The sequence below is a fragment of the Danio rerio genome, chromosome 20 (assembly GCF_052040795.2).
Source record: "Danio rerio strain M-AB ecotype USA chromosome 20, GRCz13ab, whole genome shotgun sequence".
NCBI lineage: Eukaryota > Metazoa > Chordata > Actinopteri > Cypriniformes > Danionidae > Danio > Danio rerio.
The window spans coordinates 15,322,228-15,344,290 of record NC_141040.1 but is presented as its reverse complement, the minus strand read 5'-3'; the positions used below and the strand labels follow the sequence as shown (position 1 = coordinate 15,344,290).

General features: G+C 34.5%; 2 long non-coding RNA genes across 5 annotated transcripts; both read right to left on the bottom strand.

The window, feature by feature from the left end:
* Positions 1-776: 776 nt before the first annotated feature.
* Positions 777-19,290, bottom strand: LOC141379262 (uncharacterized). Its single transcript, XR_015518224.1, has 3 exons — positions 14,080-19,290; positions 11,705-14,014; positions 777-2,448 (listed from the first exon to the last, which is right to left on the bottom strand). It is a non-coding gene; the product is annotated as an uncharacterized LOC141379262 (long non-coding RNA).
* On the bottom strand, positions 3,198-11,561 carry LOC101886706 (uncharacterized). Of its 4 annotated transcripts, none has more exons than XR_015518217.1 (13): positions 11,521-11,561; positions 11,100-11,237; positions 9,804-9,837; positions 9,612-9,641; positions 9,451-9,520; positions 9,102-9,131; positions 8,936-8,998; positions 8,823-8,850; positions 8,460-8,529; positions 8,056-8,100; positions 6,974-7,107; positions 6,764-6,895; positions 3,198-3,476 (listed from the first exon to the last, which is right to left on the bottom strand). It is a non-coding gene; the product is annotated as an uncharacterized LOC101886706 (long non-coding RNA). The 4 variants fall into 4 exon arrangements; XR_015518219.1 differs by having other exon boundaries at positions 6,974-7,104; XR_015518218.1 differs by lacking the exons at positions 11,100-11,237; positions 11,521-11,561 and adding an exon at positions 10,288-10,750.
* Positions 19,291-22,063: the final 2,773 nt, after the last annotated feature.

The following is a 22,063-nucleotide window of genomic DNA, read 5'->3' as shown; positions in this document are numbered from 1 at the left end:
ATCAGAAAGCCCTTGGATTTCATCCAAAATATCTTAATTTTTGTGTTTCGAAGATAAACAAAGCTCTCGGGGAGTTGCAATGACATGTGGGTAAATAATTAATGTAAATTTTACATTTTTCATGAACTAACCTTTTAATGGCCACCATTTTGTCACACATTTCTGAATTCAACATTATATTTTGTCCTTTTTACACAGTAGTCACCATACAGCAGCCAAAACATGGTAAATAATGAAACTTTTTTTATTTTAGGGTGAACTATCCTTTTAAGAAACTTTATGTTGTTAAAGTGAGATATATTAAGTGTGTAATGCTGTGTTTTTACATGCTGCAGTGGTTGAGTAAAGCGGTCTCAGTTCCTGTCTCAATGTATTGAAAGCACCACATGCAAGGAGAAAAACAAATCAGCATAATTTTGCAGTTAGTCCAATTAGTTTGGGATGAAGTTATCTAAATATCACAGCGAGCGTAAGTCACCCATGCCAAATGGAAAGACATGCTACCAACTGCTGCTAAAAACGTACACAGAGGTACAGTTATCACCTTGCACATTTTATATATGTATAACAGCTGAAATATGATAGCCCGCAAGATAGGTGTCTTCGTCAATGATATACAGCTTTTATTATAACTATATAAATATCTAGGTCCCTTCCAGCCCTGTTTTACAGAATATTCTTATGGAAAAAAAACAAGTTGTGGCATACATGTATCGCTGCTTGTGTAAATGTAAATAGTTGTAGTGCCATCACTTGACACATTTTCTTTTTTTTTTATATTATCAGAGATCTAGCATATATTGGTGATTATAAAAGGTGAAAACATCCATAGGTGCCTTATAATCAGTGTTGGAGATTTAAAATGATTTGCATGAGAAGTATGGTTTGTGCAGAGGAAATATCGCTTCTGGTCAAAGACTGGCGAAACCCTGCAGTATTGTTTCTTTAATGCATTTCAGATCATTTAGGGGCTCAAAGATGTTTAAACAGATGCATGATTGGTGGATCATTGTCCAGCAGATGACATTTTGATGAGATTAGTTTTTTGCATAGGATGTAATTTTCATCTCTTGGATTATTGTGTGCCAATTCGGGTACTGTATTTGATCAGGACTGTGCGATAGTGATTCGTTAAATAGGCTATATATATATACGTTGGGAGATTGTTGACTAGGGGTTTTATAGTTGTATATTATAAATGTCTGAAGGTGCGGTCACATTAAACTTTGGATCAGAGTAGATAAAATTCTGCATTCAGCATTTGAAATGATTCCCACAATCCACTTCACTGCATTTACAGCTCAAAATCAACAGCATTGGCAATAAAACATCAATTTTTATTTAATTTCACACAAATTATTGTTTGGTTTCTAGTGCAGTCCTAACATTTCAATTTATTTTACATCAATGTATCATCAGGAGCCTTAGCTATCATTTTTTTTTTCTTTAAAACAATCAGTAGCCATTGATGAAGTGTGTGAGAGAGCTCAAATGCACTTCAACCTGACAAAAGTCTTGCTGCCTATCCAAGTTTTAGCAACAACAAATAATAGCTTGACTTCTAGATGATCATTTGGGATCAGGAGTGGCTTATATAAAAGGCAAAGGCCTCTACATTATGCTTGACTGCATCCATACATCTGCAATGACTTATTTATAAAGTCATCTGGAATTGCAAAGAAAGCGTTCTTGCAGAGTTCATCAAGACTCTTTGCATTTAAATTTAATGCCTCCTCTTTCATTTTACTCCAGACATGTTCAATAATGTTCATATCTGGTGACTGTGCTGGCCAACCCTGGAGCACCTTGACTTTCTTTGCTTTCAGGAACTTTGATGTGGAGGCTGAAGTATGAGAAGGAGTGCTACCCTGCTGAAGAATTTGACCTCTCCTGTTGTTTGTAATGTAATGGGCAGCACAAATGTCTTGTTACCTCAGGCTGTTGATGTTGCCATCCACTCTCCAGATCTCTCTCACGCCCCCATACTTAATGTAACCCCAAACCATAATTTTTCCTTCACCAAACTTGACTGATTTCTCTGAGATGCTTGGGTCCATGCAGGTTCCAATAGGTCTTCTGCAGTATTTGTGATGATTGAGATGCAGTTCAACAGATGATTAGTTGGAAAAATTGACCTTCTGCAACTTTTCCAAATGATTAACTAGAAGTCAAGTTATTGTTTGTTGCTCTTACAATTAGGATTAATGACAAGAGTTGTGTCAGGTAGTGTATATAAAAAAAAGACACATGCAAATATAAAGAATAACAAACTAAGAAAAAAAATGTCAACAATTTAACAAGACATCCGCACATAAAATTTGATGAATCGCAGAATTACTGTTACGTAAAAGGTTATTTCATTGTTATGTCAGCAAGTGTTAGTCTAAGAACAACTGGACATTTCCATTTGAAAGAAAAACACCTTTTTGTAAAAATTTTACCACATGTCTACACTCTAAAAAAAAATTCCGTAAAAAAACGGTAAAATGTACTGGCAGCTCATTACACAAATATTTTACCGTAAATTAAAAACGAAAAACTTCTGTTAATTAACAGTGTGTCAACATTAAAAAAACTAAAAAATATCCGTTTTTTGACAGTTAAACTACTGTAAAATAACCAACCATTTTATAGTAATTTAAGGGTTTTCTATATAAAAAAACGGTTATTTTCTGTGTTTTTAAGGATATACCAACAGTAAAAAAGCGGAAATATTCTGTTTTAATAGTATACCTACTGTAAAAAAACAGACTGATTCTGTGTTTTAATAGTATACCTACTGTAAAAAACAGACAGATTCTGTGTTTTAATAGTATACCTACTGTAAAAAACAGACAGATTCTGTGTTTTAATAGTATACCTACTGTAAAAAACAGACAGATTCTGTGTTTTAATAGTATACCTACTGTAAAAAGAGGACTTTTTTTGTGTTTTAATAGTATACCTACTGTAAAAAAAAAACAGACAGATTCTGTATTTTAATAGTATACCTACTTTAAAAAATAATTATTTTACTAATTTAATGCTCTTCAAGCAGCATAGAAATGGCAATTGGTAAGGAAAAACATATACATATGGGAAATATACTATTAATGGTTTACAATAGTAAAACAAAACATTTATTCTATACTGTATGTGTAGAGAAGCAATAAATAGTTTGTTATCTGTGAACTTACAATGATTAGTACAAAAACAACTTTGCAATTAAAACAGATTCTTTAATAAATACAAATCATTTGAATTCCAAATAGCCAGTTATACACACAATAATACATATTGACATGTGAATCGCACAGTGAGAAGTCTTGGCAGATAATCTCATAGCAAATTAGTTTTAAATGTTAGCTTTAAGATAATTAAGGACAAGTGGGCAAATTACAAGTACTTTACATTAAGAAACCAGGTTAACTGCAAGATGGCAGGAAACAGACGATACAACTGGGTCTTCTTCCTCTCCAATACTGATACTTCAATGGCTGTAAAACAAACAAACAAACAAAAAAAAACATTACTAATGACTTTTTACTTACAACTGGGGTGATTCCTTGCATGTCAATAGTTCTGTTAATTGTTGACTCTACATTAATAGATGTTAGTAGTCGGTTATAAATACAGCTACAAATGCTGTAATCTTGACTTAAGCACATTTATAATGTGCATAATAATTGTGTTAACAAACTTTAATGATTGATTTTACATGACTATTTTTATAAAAAAAAAAATATATATATATATATATATATATATATATATATATATATATATATATATATATATATATATATATATATATATATATATATATATATATATTATATTGCATTATTTACAAAACTTCTTCCAGTTTGGTGGCCTAATCTAAAGTGAGGATTATTTATGATTTATAAATCCTTAGAAACGACAGTTAAAGGCTCAGTATTAAATGAACAATAAATCATTACAGTCTTATCTAAAAAATGTAATTACTGTAAATATGAAACCTTGCTGAATAGCAGGAGTGCCAAAATATAACATAAAACTGGATAAAACAACAATAAAATAATTTAATGATATATTACGATGCAACATTTCAGTGTTATTTAGCTATGTTTAAACTGTACAGTAATTTTATTTTAGATAAGATTTATTTTTCATTTAATACAATAAAATGAATTTCATTTTTAGAATATAACTGAACCTTTAATTGTGATTTATAAGGGTATTTACAAAGCATAAACAATCCTCACTTAGTTAACAAAAGCACTTGTATATACTTTATATACTTATTTTTTTATACTTTATATAACTATTACTATTCATTCATGTATTTTCCTTCAGCTTAGTGTGTACTCGCACTATGTAAAGTTGCCTTGAACCAGGCCGAAGCACGCTTGTCCTCCCTACCGTCTCCCCCGACGTCCTGCACTCACATTGCATTCGAGCTAGGGTTGTAACGGTATGAATTTTTCACGGTATGATAATCGTCTAAAACAATACCACGGTTTGACGGTTTCGCGGTATACGGTATGTTACAAATGTTACAAAATAATAGAACAGCGAAGCAAATTTGACTTTTTCCAAATAATATATTTTCAGTTACTATAAACAACACCGCTTACAAAGAACAAATAAAAATAGGAAAATAATAAATAATGTGTCAAAGTCCAAATAAAGTCCAAATAAACATGGTGCAAATCCTCAGTAAAAAAATAGATATAAATATTTACTATACTATAAATAGTTACATAACAAAACTAGATTCAATATGGAACATCCTTAGGTTTTATGTGCCAGCATGGATATGGTTGTCTATGGATATGGATTTTGATATGGTTGTCTGCAATGCAGACAAACAGCTGCATCTTCATTTGCGTCTTTTGAAAACAGCAAGAGCAGCAGTTCGTCTTTGCTGTGTCACTGTTTTGTCATGTTTCTGTGCTGCTGTGCATGCAAAAGTATTTAGTATGAGAATTATTTCATGCAAAACTTTTTTTTTTGCGTTTTATTTAGCCGCGCATAAATGTATGCCTTTCTCTCATTCCGTGTTGTTCAAAAAGCTTGGTCCACAAACAAAAGCAAAACCTATGCTTATTGGTTGTGATATAGCGAGTTTGAACCAATCTGGGCATGGAGGAGGGACAATGCATCAATGTATCATGTCTGATTTGTCCGGAGACACAGTGACGAGCGTTTCTTTGTCAAATCAGCGTTGTCAAATGTTGATGAAGTAACCACACTGATTCCGGAGCCTCTGAAAGTCCGCGAATGTTATGTGATACAGCACTGGAAAGCTGAGATTCTCTTCTTTATGCCAATCTTTGAATTGTATGAATCGGATCAGCGGATCAAAAGTTATTAAACATTTAAGAGCAATAATAATTTTAAGCCGCGGGCGGCTGTCTCGGTCTTTAAGGGTTAAAACCGTTGATATGCAATTGTTCATGGTATGATAATCGTGCACGTTCAAATCGTGGTAAACCGTCATACCGGTATATTGTTACAACCCTAATTCGAGCCTGAGCACTCTTACATCATCGATGATGCCCCGTTTAGTTTAAGAGGTGCTCTCTCTCAGCACAGTGGAGAATTCCTAAATTATTTTGTTTTAGTCGTTTGGGATGCAGTAACACGCAGTCAAATATTTCGCCGAACAGATCAGCCACTTTTGATGTTCATAAACAATCATAAATTCCTTGTGCTGCAGGAATAGGAGGTTTGCTAAAGGCGCAGCTGTGGTGCAGTAAGGGGTTTCAGTCTTTAATAATCAACGACAGTTTGCGTTCATTGAACAGTAATAGTGGTTAATTTATCCAAATCAAACCATCCCTTGCAAACTGTCACAAAAAACACAAACCCCTCACTGCACAACAGCTGCACCTTTAGCAAACCTCCTAGTACCTGCAGCACAATGACTTTGATTGTTTATGAGCGTCAAAAGTGGCTGATCTGTTCGGCGAAATATTTGACTGCGTGTCACTGCATATTAAACAACTAAAACGATATAACAATATAAAGAAATCTCCACTGTGCTGAGTGAGAGCACTTGTTAAACTGAACAGCACATTATCGATGAAGTAAGCATGCTCGGGCTCGAATGCAATGTGATTGCGGGTCGTCGGGGAGACAAGCACGCTACCAGTTTCAAGGTAACTCTGCATAGCATGAGTACGCCCTTGGAAACACCCATACACACTTATTTACAAACACACTCATACACTACAGCCAATTTAGTTAATCAATTTCCCTATAGCGCATGTCTTTGGACTGTGGGGAAAACCTGAGCACCCGGAGGAAACCCACGGCAACACGGGGAAAACATGCAAACTCCATACAGAATTGCCAACTGAGACTTGAACCAGAGACCTTCTTGCTGTGAGGCGACAGTGCTAGCCACTGAGCCACTGTGCTGCCCAACTATTACTATATGCCTGAATAATAAGATATTTAAATGTTAGTTTGAATAGTTTATTAACCATTTACTTAAACATTCTAAATGATTAGAAAAAAAATACACTAACTATTCTTAAATCAATGGTTTGTAAATAATGCGATACTAAATTTAGTAATGAAAAATTAATCATTAACAAAATATGAAAACAAAATAATTAAGCACATTATAGATCTGCTTATAAGTCAAGATTACAGCATTTGCACCTGTAGTTATAAATTGTATACTAAGGTCTATTAATGTAGAGTCAATGCTTAACAGAGCTTTTTGGTAATGCTTAATAAATTAATCAATAGTGTTTAGTTGTTATAAAGTGTTACCGGTGTGCTTAATTACCTTTAAATCTTCCAAGGATTCTGAAAGTCTTTCTGGTCTGACAGGAATCGAAGGAGTTAAGATGGTATGTTTCTGCTTGGTGCCCTTTTTTCTGCTTTGGACCTACGTTCTGGTTAGTTACTCAGCATGCTCCTGTTGTAAATACAACAAACATGTATCACCTTACTTGTCTTGTAAAAATGAAATAAACTTAAAAATTTAAAAACATACCTTCATATAAACTACAGAGTCAGGGCTGCTTCCTTAGGCTACATAATGTTTAGCACATAAGAGACTAAACATGTAGCTGACCACAATTAGGGGACAGCTCAATGATCTTGTTATTGTGACTGTGGACTCTTCTTCTGAAAAAAAGAAAAGAAAAGTGAGTTGTGTGTTGGGTCTGGTACACGCCTACATGGAAAGAACCTATATAAACATATGGTTTAATATAGGTTTTTGATATATGTGACACATATAAAATTGGCTGTTTTCCTATTTTATATGTACATATATGGGTACATATATGCACACCTATATGTTAAATTATTAATAATATTATAAATAATATAATTATTATGTAAAATTATTCAAATACATGTCTGCTACATAATTTAAAAGAAATTTTAAAAAATGCATTCACTTAATCAAATATTACAAGAAATAAATATAGTGCAGAAACAAAAATAAGGCAAAAAACAACAATAAAGGAAAGAAAACAAAATAAAAAGAAAGACAAACCATTTTGTTATACTTTTTCTTATTTTCCACTATCTTTATGCAAGAAAGAATTGACCTTGCAAATGTTTCAGGAAAACGTGTAGACATCATAGCTTTCCATCTCCTCTCACTTATTTGCCATAGTTAAATTCCATAACATGCCAATTACATGTGATACCAAATTCAAGTGGCACATTCATAAGTTTTTTGCATTTTTAAAATGAGTTCTTTTCCAGATAGCAGACCTAAGTTAAATTAACATTGAAATGTTAAAACATCAATCAAACTATCATTGAAACAATGTTAATAGTCATCACTGATTTTTAGTCAGTTTTCCACCCTGAAATAATGTTAATTCTATGATGATAAATAGACAAAACTGTCCCAAAATCAGCATTTATTCAACCAAAATTAAATCATTTTTCACAATGAACCCAACATTAAATAAAATGTTAAATCAACCACACTATCATATAATTAATGTTAAAATTTAAAGTTGATTTTCAGCCAGTTTTGCATCCTGAAAAAAAGGTTATTACAATCACGATAAATAGATTAAACGGTCACAAAATCAGCATGAAGGCCTGGCTCACCATCAAGATGCCCACATTGAAAATGTCTTTCTCATCATCAGGTGGCTAAGAGAGAAAAGAAAAGAGATTCAGCAGTGGACCAGTTATTTCCTTATCATTTTAAACAGACATAACCAAAATAAAGAACTTGTAACATTTTAAATGTTGTAAAAATAAATAATAATAATAATAAATAACTGCTTTGTTCATTTAACAGATTACAGTAGCAGCTTTAAAAACCCCAGATAAAACACCCACATCAACCCAGTACTTTTAGTTTGAATACATGTTAACAAAATTTCAAAATTACTGAAGCAAAATGTGTTCATGTAAACACTTAGTAAAAATATAGGTACAAGTAATTGGTTTTGCCAAATAATAAAAATAAAAGCATTAACATCAAACAAAAACGCTGAACATTTTACCTCTTAAACTTGTAAGTTTACTGTCATCCCCTGTATGAAGTACAGATGGTCCAGCACAACTGCCTGAGTTCTGAAAGAGCAAACACATATTTTTTTGTATTATGTATAAAAATGCAGTACTGACCAGTCAGCATCAATTTCTACACCAACACACCTACAACAAAAATAACACTCATTCAGTTTGAAACAGGCAACATGTAGTCTACTGTTATACTTTACAAACTTTGTGAATAATAAAAAAATGAAAACATTTAAAACCCCAGGTGTATTTTATTTTATTTGTCTATATCAATTGAAATTTAATTTGGATTGAACGTAAGATTTAAGATTTTTATTTAGATTGCTGTGAAAATGTACCTGTACCTTGTACTTATGACCAAAATGACAGAACCTGGGAATCAACAAAGCAAAATATCAGTGAACCTTATATATACAAAACACTCAAAATCAAACAGAAAAAACGCTGAACATTTTACCTCTTAAACTTCAAAGTTTACCGTCATCTCCTGTATAAGGTACAGAAGGTCCAGCACAACTGCCTGAGTTCCGAAAGAGCAAACACATTCTTGGTAAAATTACAATAGATGCAATGCTAAATATAAATCATTGTTTATTTTTTTGGTTAAAAAATGCAGTACTGACCAGTGAGCATAAATTTTTACACCAACACACCTACAACAAAAATAACACTCATTCAGTTTGAAACATGCAGCATGTAGTCTACTTTTAAATTTTACAAACTTTGTAAATAATAAAAATATGAAAACATTTAAAACCCCAGGTGTGTTTTATTTAATTTGTCCATATTCATTCAAATTCAGTTTGGATTGAATTTAAGATTTTAATTTAGATTGCTGTGAAAATGTACATGTATCTTGTACTTATAACCAAAATGAAAGCATAAACATACAGCAAATCTTATATCCTATATCAGTGAACCTTATATCTACAACACACTCAAAATCAAACAGAAAAACCCTGAACATTTTACCTCTTAAACTTGAAAGTTTACTGTCATCTCCTGTATAAAGTACAGAAGGTCCAGCACAACTGCCTGAGTTCTGAAAGAGCAAACACATTCTTGGTAAAATGACAACAGATGCAATGCTAAATATAAATCATTATTTTTATGGTTAAAAATGCAGTACTGACCAGTCAGCATCAATTTTTACACCAACACACCTACAACAAAAATAACACTCATTCAGTTTGAGACAGTATACATTTAAACTTCACAAACGTTGTGAATAATAACAAAATGAAAACATTTAAAATCCCAGGTGTATTTTATTTCATTTGTCCATATCAATTCAAATTCAGTTTGGATTGAATCTAAGAATTTACCTGTACCATGTACTTAAAACCAAAATGAAAGAACCTGGAAGTCAACAAAACAAAATATCAGTGAACCTTATATGTGCAAAACACTCAGACTCAAAATCTACATAAAAAGATTTCATTTGTGATAACACCATGTGTAGTTCACTCTATTATCAAGGCTTCATTAAAATAAATCTCCTGATCTCCTAATAGAAATGAATGTATTATTTGCTATAATGATTCGAACTGCCAGTTAGTCTAAAGAATTTTAAGACTGTGGAAGAACAGCTCATCTTTATATCTTCATATTAGCAGCTGTTGAGGTTCTTAAAAGTGAACTTGGCTGAATCTGCACGTTGACAAGACGTTCATAAGTATATTATCCATGACAGTTCAACTCGACTACAACAAACATTTAATTGTGTGCTTTAAGGTACACGTTGTATTTGAGGCCTAAAACGCATGACAGTGTAAACACTATATAAAATTTTAAATGTCACACACTTACTGTATCACTCTGTTATCTCTGTACACACAAACACGCGTCGCGAAATGCGGAAGTTTTTTTTTCGTTCCATTTGGTGAGCGTTATTAAATTCCATAACACTCTCATCAGTTCTTCCTTCTTATTTGCGTCTAATACCCCAGTTTGTCACGTGGGATGAATGAATGTTCATGAGTTAAAGTGAAACTGCCGAACTGCAGTTAAAGTCAGGCATCCTGCTGATTTGATTCAGAAGGGCACTTGTTTGTCAGACGGCTTATCGGTCAGGTATACATCCGCGCTAAACTACCAAAGTATGAAAGTCACCCAGCTCCCAACCCAACGTTGAGAATAGATTAACGGCGATATATTTTTTTTATCGCGCGATAAAAGTCTCGCGTTAACGCAGCACGTTAATGCTGATAAGGGCCCACCACTAATAATAACTTTATGAGTGTGTATTTCCCCTCATACCGATTTACACAATGCCTCCAATTCACGCGGGTCTAACTTATACTTAAAAACCAGCAAAGCTGTTCCACTGAAACTCACACAGCCTTAATACGTCGGTCAAACTAAAGCTAACATTTGATAACGTCAGTAAAAATATGAAATTAGTTATTAATATGCAAACAAACACAGACGGTCAGGTATTACGAGCGTTTGAAACACGTTAACGTTAGGGTTCATTAAAGGTAACGTAACGTTAACCAGTCATCGATATACACATTCAGCACTATATATCAACCAAACTACACAGTGTCACAAACTTTGAATGCTATCCCTTGTTCAATGCACTATACAAAGAAAACATTTCTATTAAATAATTAACATACCTTTTACACTCTCACAGACAAGCTGACGTTTTACCGTTAATCCAGTCAGACTCATGCAGGTGCAGAGGGAGTGAGTGGGTGATTGGGACGTCACATCACTTCCCGCGCACGGCAGTTTAGAAAAATACGGACAAACAACTGTAAATTAACAGATATCATATTTACTGATGATGAGAAAAACGCATAAAAAGGTAAAAATTCATTAGATAAATGCTTGTTTAAATTGCATTTAACCACTCATAGCTCAGTTTGATCTTAATGATAAAAAGTCTGATCTTATTAAAAATATTAAACGTAGTTCACTGCTGTTCTTTCCATGGCTGCTTCAGACAAGACAAAAATCATTTTAAATAACGATACAAATGTAATAAAGCAGTATTTTAACTAAAATATTGTTATATGTTTTATTAATCGTACTTACCAGGGAAAAAACAGAGGAAGAAATATGTCCCGGTGTCCATCAAACGCTGCCTAAGCTGCGATCCCCTTCCCATAATGCAATTCGAAAATGTATATAAACGGAAAAACACCCGTAATACGTGTATACGGAAAAAATCCGTTAAAATATACAGTCATTTAACTGTTATTTTACAGATTTTTTTTACAGTGTAGCCTAGGTTGATTTACATGTATAAATTTGCATCATTTGTAATTTATTATACCCCAAAAGCTTTGCCTATATTCAATGCAGCGACTGAAGTGCGATTAGTGTGACTGCACCTTAAGACTGAGGAAAGAATTAAATGCAAGTATTGTATGTTTTGATCTAAACATGTCCTCTGTTATGACGGACACATGAGGGCTTTAAGTCTTTCATCTCTGCAAAACACAATACACAGTATTAGACTAAATGCCAGTGTCCACCTCTCGCGTGCATACACACTTTACCAGACTTGCCAGAATGTGCAATAGTGTATAAATACTTGGCAGGCACATGGAGACATTACCTCTTAGTGTGTGGTATTAATGGCAGGACATTACACTAGTGCTAGTAACTTCTTTCTACTAGTACTTTGTCTCTCTGCGATCAGTTCAAGGCAAACAGAGTTATTTGTCATGCCTTTTTACTATGCAGCAGCTGTGGTCTAACTTTCTGAATTTCAGAATGCAGAAATGCTTATTCATTGATATGTTTTACGTGTTTTATGAATATATTTTATTGAGAATTAAGTAATTAAGCACTGCAACCCTGTTGAAAAGACAGGTTAGAGCTGGTATGATGCTGGTCTAGCTGGTGGACCAGCAAATCTTTGCTGTTCACCAGCAAAACAAATACTAATCAAAATTTTCGATCTGTCTAGTGAAGCTGGTTGACTTGAGCTCAATTAAGACTATTTCAATAGTTAAATTTTGGCCCAATTTGACATAACATGTTGAGGTGATTTAACAACATCTGCACATCCGGGTGCAAGAATCCAGTTTTAGTCTGCATTGTGCATCACAGTGGATGACATCCAAAGCTGTCTGGGAACTTTAACAATGTCCAGCAAGATGATGCCAGCATGTCAAATTATTGAAACTGACCAATAAAGATATTGGTCATGGCAAAGCAAATGGAGTATCACATTTTAGGCCACTACGACAGACCACAAGATCTTTTTCAACATTCAGTGTATGCCATATCATTTATACATTTAGAATTCACAGTGACTGGTAGGCTATACAAGAGTGGAATAAAAACGTACCTTACCTAATGTAGAATAATCCACCTTTTCGGATTTGCTTTGAAGAACATTAGAAGTGTCAAACTTAGAGTCCTCGACACTAAGAAACAATGTATATCCATTTTTTTATTTATTTAGCATATCTCTGTAAATTAAAGCGTCAACAGAATGAGAGCCGAGAATGAGTATGAATACTGGTTAGTAACAAGAATAAAACAATTAAAATAGTATATACAGTTTATATGTAGTATCTATATCTAAACTGCATCCAAAGTAAAACAGATTCTAAATTATCATGTCATATACCTATACCATATAGCAATATCTTTTTTTGTTTTTAAACAAAGTATATCATAAATAATCTTCAGAAAAAAGTAGATCATAAATATTGTTTAGAATAAATCAGATTCAACTTAAATGAAAAACTACAAATAACTAGGCGAGACTACAACCCCTAGTTTTTAGTTTGGCACAGTATCAAAGTAGAGAAATATATGAAAATAACAATCAATTTTCATTTAATTTCTTCCCTCAATGCCATTATGGATGTAACCCATATTTCCTGAAAAAAGGAACAGATAAATTATGTTATGATGACATATTGGGATTCTGTTTAGAAGACCAGTCATTCAGAAATGGGCCAATGAAAATTTATGAGTAGAGTCTACATATGAGGCCTAACCCCGCAGAACAGCTGCAGAGCCCACATACTACCCATAGTGAAGAAATTGTGGCAACAGGCTGACCCTATTGAAGAAATCATGACCCAAAAGGACAAAGGTTATGTCTGTTTCCTGGCTTAAAGAGAGGGGAACCGTTCAGAAGAGAAAAGTATACTTGTTAGTACATAGGGAACCACATATAAAGCACCAAAGGTCAGATTCTTACATGGAGTATGATATTAGGAAAATGTAGGAACTTCCTAGTGTTTATCATCTCAGGAACTTACTAGCAGAGCAGTAATAAGTGCACAGGTGAGGGAGAAATAGTGCTGCAAGCTTGACACCAAGCTCGTTTTTGTCATATTTTCTGCTGTTGGAGAGTTCATGAAAAGAAACTGGTTCCACTCAAAGACTGTAGAACACAGATGTCAAACTCAGTTTTTGTAAGGTCTCAGCTCTGCACAGTTTAGTTTCAACCCTAATTAAACAAACCTGATTAAACTAATTGAGTTTTCAGACTTGTTTAAAATCCACTTGTATTACAAGTGTATTAGACCAGGGTTGGAGTTTGACACCCCTGCTGTAGAACCTGAGATAAGAGATGTACTGCAATGAGGCAAGCTTGGTTGAGTGTCATTGCTAATGTAGAGAAGCAAGGGCTTCATCCACAACCTTTGTGAAGACCCACAAAGACATGGAGATCTCGAAATGGAGGACCTTATATTGGTATGCCCAATCCTTGAACGCAAACTGAGGAAACAATATGTGTCATGGTGAGGTTGTGACATGGAAGTATGCCTCCTTTAGGTTGATAGCTTTCAACCATTACAAAGGATGGATGCATTAATGAATGTCTTTCTGAATGAGCATTTTGAAAGCCTTCCTGGGAAGGGATGTGCAGATCCAGTAATGATCATAATCCCCGGCTCTTTTGGGTACATTGAAATATAGACTGTAAAACCCACAAATAATCTCACTGCATGCTTCTTGCCATGTCAAATTCCCACATTACGCCATTTCAGTTGGCCTGGTTCATTGAGAGGAGGTGTATTCACCTTCAGCCCAATCACCACAGCTGACTGGAAAATCATGGTGATCAAATCCCACTCAAGACCATCATTCACAGGCGGTCCAGATGGAGGATGCATCATCAGAAGATGGCAACTTGCCCTCCAAGGCAGAAACAGACATCTGTTTCTTCATGTCATCAAATGAGAGTGTTTCCATGTTTGGGGGATGCTGTGGGTGAATGAGAAATCTGTGGAGGTTTACCCGACAGAACAGCTCCCACTATGATCACCAGATCATCTTGAGTACTTTCTGAGGTGGCTCTCTCTGAGGGGTACTTTTTGGTAGAAGCAGAGGGGCTCACACATGGAGAAGTGCAAGCACTGATCTTAGAGTGGCCATAGACATGCCATCACAGTGTGAACATAAGCTAAACGTGAGAACCATCCTCACATGCTGGATGTCCGAACATATAATGCAGTGCTTATGACCATCCGCTGGATGTAAACAAAAACACATGCACAAATGAAACGCCATGCTAAAAAGAATCTGTGCCTAGTCTTGCTCTTTTAATTGGTAATTAACCACTTAGTGAAGTGCCGAGGAACAGTAAACCGAACTGTAACTCTCACTATGAGTTTTTAAACAAAGTTGCTTTCTCAGATACCCATTTTCCACCAGCATGAACCAGGTGCTACAGATATGGCTACTGAGGACGCGTGTTTCTTCACATGCAGTACTACAATTTGTCATGCATAGTCACACGCTATCCTGTGGCTGCAAAGGCCGCCATTTTACTGTATATAAAAAAAAGAATTTTTATCTGTGCTGTACGTAATAGCCATCAAGTGGCACAAGGAACAACCACTTTTCTATTGACTCAGTTGTCAAGCGTGTATAGATGCATGTACAGCAGTGCTTAATTTTTTAACCTAGAGGTCCCGGAACAGATATGAAGAAAAAAAAAAAAACATGATTGGAAAAATAGCTGGCATGAATTTAGAACAGTTTTTTTAAGCTATTAATAAGATATGGTCATGGAAGCGAATTTGTAATTTAAATTATGCTCAGAGCTCCATAGTTTAAAATAGACTAACAGTCTAACTATAGGCTAGTATAAGATAAAACACTAAGCTGCCTAATAAACAGGCTTTAAAATACAGTTTTATAATATTATCTTAAAAAAAAACTGTACTGTAAGAAAAAAGCACAGGAAAGAATGCCGTTTTGAAACAGAAACTTATTTTATCAACATGCTTTAATCTTAGGCAGTTATTTAAGATTTTTTTGTTAGAAAATTTAAGTAAGCCTACTATAGAAATTTTATTTATTTCGGGACGGATCTAAGCTGTATTTGTTTACAGCGAGCGTGAGCAGAAGCGATTGCTTTCGCAAGACCATGGAGGAATGCTTAGCCAAGCGTCAGACCTCTCTGCTTCTGCTTTCATGCCTCTGGCTGCTAAAGTATATCGGTTTAGGATGTTTACTATTTTACATAACTGCCCCCTGTTGGTCATGTCTTTCTTGAGGTAGACCATGTTGTGCTGTCACGCATTGCCGCAGTAAGGCGAGACACCACTTTAGATCACTCACGCATTCTCAGTAGCCATATCTGTAGTTTAGAGTCAGAGCTATTGACAGTTGAGAGGGCTGGTTCATCTGGCAATCCTTCTGGGAACTGCTTTGCTTTTCCACCAGCTAGAAATCCACTGTTCAGCCAGGTCTGAAGTTGTGAAAGCACAAAATACAAACGATATGTTGCTCTTAATGTTAATAACTTTGCCAATCTATATCACTATTCAAACAGCAAATACAACATGCTGTAGTTTGAATAGACAAAGGCTGTGTCTGAAATTGCATAATTCCCTATTGTATAGTATATGATAAACAGTATGTGAGACAAGTAGTATGTCCAAATTCATAGTATTCGAAAAAACAGTAGGCAAGAAGTTCCCGCATGACCTACTACTTCTGGCAAGATTCTGAAGTGTGCATCCAGTGGATGGTATCCTTTCCCATGATGCCACACAAGATCATTCATAAATGGGAATGAAGAAGACACACCTGACATAGGTAGGTCATATGATGAATGTCAAATGTAGGTAATTTCACACACTGCCGTGATTAGACAGATTCAGCAGTATGTTTCGCTACCATTTCAAATATGGTGCTCAAAACAGTTTCTTCATCTCATTTTACATCTTGCTTCTTGACATAAACAGTTCTTACTTCTAGCCAAGAAATTTTTGGTGCCATTTAAGAACCACTTTTCTAGTTCTGAGCTGGTGCTTTGAGAGTCAAAACCAGCTCCGAACCAGCACTGGAACTGCCTTGGTAGTAAAGGGGTAAGTGAGAGACGCAGCCCGGTCCAAAGCAAAAAATCTAAACGCATGATTGCAGACGTGTCACTTAAACACCAATATACACAAGAGTGGTCTTGTATGCAGATTCCACTCACCAAATATTAATTGGCCCATTTGAAAAAAGTGATACTTTAGGTCACCTGACTGAAATCCTAATAGGTCTTCAAATCATAACTTATGACTAACAGAAAGTGACTAACATATTTGTGCAGCCTTACGACAGAATGAGGTAAATATTTGTAAGTGATAATGATTATGGCAAGCACACACATTTAGCATTCCATTATAAATATACATCCTTCCTATCAAAATTCCTGAGATGGCACAGACAAACCACATACAAATGCAGCTTTATGTTGATTCTCTTCAGGTTTTTATCAGTCATTACTATTCACATTTCATTTGGCTTTAGACAGCTGGATGTCTACGTTTGTCTATCTATGTGATAGATAGACAGACAGACAGACAGACAGACAGACAGACAGACAGACAGACAGACAGACAGACAGACAGACAGACAGACAGATAGATAGATAGATAGATAGATAGATAGAAAAATTAAATCAATAAGTGAAGAAGGGACACTCCGTGTATATAAAACACAACATGCTGGTGACCAGCAGCACTGCTCTTTTCAACATGGTCGCAGTTTTATTCACCACTTCCCCATATAGTATATATGAAGCATATAAAAGCATTTGTGAACAGATACTGTATATACAGTGAATTCACATTCCAGACACATTATTTAAAAATGCGCTGCCACTTTCAGTTCACTGATGTACTGCAGGGAAGTCCTTTAACAGGTTTGGTTAGTTTCCGATTCTCCACTTTGAGGGTCAGTTTCTTCACAATGCAAAGATGGCTATTGTTCTATGAACAATACTGTTATTTCTTTTACTGAAAAAATGTGAACATTGTAAACAGCTGTTTAAAAAACATTGAGACATCTAAGAGGTTAAACCTGGTGCTTTTGTTATAGAGGTGTGTTGGAGTCATATAGACACTGATTGGTTTACCAGGACAATCAACATGCTTTCACACAGAGTGTATATAGGCCGTACTGTATGCCCTCCAAATATCTTAAAGGAAGACTAGACTTTTTTGAAAACGGGCTTATTTAACAACTTTCCAAGAGTTAAGCAGTAGAGTTAAACCATTTTTAAATCCACTCAGCCAAATTTGGCAGGAGCATTGTTAGCTTACCTTAGCATAGAATCGGATTAGCATCTCACACAAAAATTACAAAGGATTTTAGATAATTTCCCTATATAAAGCTCGACTCTTTTATAGTTACATTGTGTAGGCTCTCATTTTTGAGTGTGCTGCTAACAGTCTAATCCGATTAAATGATTTATGCCAAGCTAAACTAAAAGTGCTCTCACCAGAGATCAGCTGAATGGATTGTAAAACTCTAGGGGAGTTATAAAATTAGCCTATTATCAAAAAAGTGGAGCATTTCTTTAAGATATTTTAACTGAGTATATCAGTTATATACTCATATCCTATATAAATCGTATCCTACATCAATTGTTTTCTTCCCTTTTTATTTGCGAGTCATCTGCCCTATTCTAGGCTAATTCTCTGTGAAAGGCAGTGCGGATTCAGTACAGAAGTTTCGCTGCCTGTTCAGCAATAACCTGAAGGGTTTCATTAAATGATCGCAGGCACGATTCAGCATCCTCACTTTGGTGAAAAGAATTATTCTTGCTCTGGATAATGGCAGGATGTCGAGGTCTGCCTGTGGTGCTTTGTTGACTTTTCTGAGAGTGAGGAGGGATTTCAGGCAGTTTTGCCGTTTTCACATTTTTTTTTTCTCAAAGGTTTAATATAACCCCAGTATGAAAACACTTTGGTTTTAGTTACTCATGACTTTTTTACTATTTTTTTTCTTTCAGCCCATCTGATGTATGTTGTTTGAATAAGTGAGACCTCTCATAAATGGGCTATAACAGTGGTTTGGCTAAAACTTGTTCTGAATCATTAAATATATCAATAATGTGGATGAATCTAATGCCAAATATACATTATTTATTTGAGAAGAAATACATATATTGATAAATGAATATATGCCTAATTTAAATTTTTTTTTTTTTTTGCTCTAATCCATGTTTATTTGAACTTTGTCAAGATTATTTTATAAAGCTACTGTATGACAGCATGCGGGATCGTAAAAAAAATGAATGTATGATTTGATGTTTCATTGCTGTTGGTTGTTTTGACATTTTACAAATAGTTTGGTATTTGTAGAATTCATTTGCTTTTTTATTTCTAATTTATTGAGTTATATTCATATCTCTAAATATGAAATGTTGGGGGGGGGGGGGGTGGGGGGGGTTTGCAGGCGAGGATTCTACAAAAGTTTGGTCCTGCTCTGCTTTAGTTATGCTTCAGTATTTTGCCTAATTTCAGATCTGATCAATCTGCCTCTTTGGATAAATGAATATTAAGTATGATCATTTGTTGTATATAGAACTCCTATTAAACTTTTTTGAAGAAAAGAAAGAATGCTGTGCTGCTCGTTTTCATTGTTGTATATATGTCATCATTTGGGTAAAACATAAAATATTGTTTTGATAATCTAGTTTAGAAGAAATCAATCACTTAGAAATAAGATAATCCATTATCATTATTATGTAACAGTTATTTCATATTAATAAATCCTTTTTTTATTTGGAAAATATGAAGATTTTTGATTCTGCTCATTACAGTACAGTATGCAGTATTTTTATTATCAAAGGTTTAAGGTCAGTAGGATTTTTAAATAAGCTTACCCTGCTCACCAAGGCAGCATTTATTTAATCAAAAATACAGTACAAATTGTAAACTTGTGAAACGTTATTTAACTATAAAATAATTGTTAAAAAGTAGTTTATCATTTAATAAAATTTTATTCCAGTGATTTTAAAGATGAATTTTCATCCACTTTCTTCCAGTCTTCAGTCATATGATCCTTCAGAAATCACTCTAATATTAATTATTGCTATTATTATTATTACTACTATTATTATTATTACTATTCATTCATTTTCTTTTCGGCTTAGTCCCTTTATAAATCCAGATTTGCCACAGCGGATTGAACTGCCAACTTATCCAGCATATGTTTTACGCAGTGCATGCCCTTCCAGCTGCATCCCATCTCTGTGAAACACACGTACACTCTCATTCACACACATACACTAAGGACATTTTTAGCTTACCCAATTCACCTGTACCGCATGGTTTTGGACTTGTGGGGGAAACCGGAGCACCTGGAGGAAACCCACTTTAACGTAGGGAGAACATGCAAACTCCACACAGAAATGCCAACCGACCCATCTGAGGCTCGAACCAGCGACCTTCTTGGTGTGAAGCATATTATTATTATTATTCTTATTATTATTATTATTATTATTATTATTATTATTATTATTATTATTAATATTAATAATGGTAATATTAATAAAGCAATAATGACTGAAGTAATAATTTCATTTGAAACTACATACAATAATAAAGCAGTTATTTAAAATGTAAATAAATGATAAACTATTTAAATTTTTTCCCTTTAATAAAAGCCATCCTGATGAACAGAATAATTTTCTTTAAAACAATTAAAACAAAACTGACCACAAACTTTTTGACCAGTAGTGTATATTAGTCAAATTTAGCATTTAATTATATTTAATCTTTAAATAAAAAGTTTTTCATTATGTAGTAAATATTATTACTTTACGTTATGTTTCTATACAGTTTTTATTTGTTCATTTATCAATAATATTTTTCTCTAGACTCTAGGGGTCAGTTCTTCGTACGTGGATTTTGACAGTTAATATGACGGTGATTTGATGCTTCACAAAAGTTGCAGACGCCTTTACCAATATCAAAATGCTTTAGTAAACAACCAGTTATTCTTTACACCGATTTAAAAAAAAACGGCTTCTATAATAAAAAAAATCTTTTCTAAATGTAGAACTAAATACATTGATATGCATTGAAATACATGATGAATACTCTTGACACATGAAAGTGTAAAGCCTGCAGCTCACAACAAATGTGGAAGGTTGTTGCGTGTCATATTTAACAAACCGTTTACTGCTACTAATAATTTTGCTCACATGGATAATTCAATATTAATCAGATGATGTCATTAAGCTGTTGTGCCGTCAGCCAATCGTTGCATTGCTGATCATGATTAAGGATCGATAGATCTGTCCTTCACAATACATGCAGCGAACTAAGATCAGTTTATCCAGACATTCTAATCTGATTCGCGAACTTGTTTGAAGAACCAAATTAGCAAGAGATCAGTTATCAAGATTAAAGGATCCAGGATCTGCCAGGTCATCTTAGATCATTTAAGCAAGGTACGAACAAATACACATATCAGGCATTGTTTGTTTAAAGCAATGGGTGTGTTTACATGGGCACCAATAATCTGATTTTAATACGATTAACACAATACTCTGATTAGGAGTCTACCATTTAAACAGCAATTTTTGACTAATTTAATCCGACTTGTCATAATCAAACTAAACAGAAATCAAATTAAGATATGTGGAGTATGCCTATTTTAGTCGCATTATTGAAGTGCATTACAGTCATGTAAAAACCCACAATCAAACTATTATTGTCATGTGGGATTTTTTTTGTGACAGGATAGTCTATACACACACAGCTGTTTGACACTATTCTTTGCACCTAACGAGTCAGTGAAGGACAACTGCATCGTGAAATGTTTTTGTGCAAAGGTTTTTTTCTCCCTTTCTCCCTCCCAGTATAAAATCTCCATTAAAACAACATTCGTCCAGCAGTTCATACTCGCACCCAATATCTTGTTTGCAATGTAATGTGTATTAATATTTCCCATTTGTTGTGTATGACCCTACAACAAAAACGCTTCACAATTATGAGGGGGTATCTCTCCACACCACCACCAGTGTTGCAGCCTCCACTTGGATGATATGGTGACAGCCACTGGACAATGGCGCCAGTGCGCTCACCACACACAGCTATAGGGAGAGTGGAGAGACCCTGATAGAGCCAATTCGGTGGATGGGGACGATTAGAAGGCCAGGTTTGTCACGGGGACATACATAAAATATTCCTGACTGAAAGTGAAAGCGCCAAAATGCAGTTAATGTCGACTAATTAAGAATTAAACACCTGAAATTGCATGAAACTCTGGAGGAAATGTGGATATCATGGTGAAGCGATGACATTAATCAAACTATGTTCGGTACTATAACATGTAAAACCGGATCATGAAAGGAACATTCAAAAAGCAA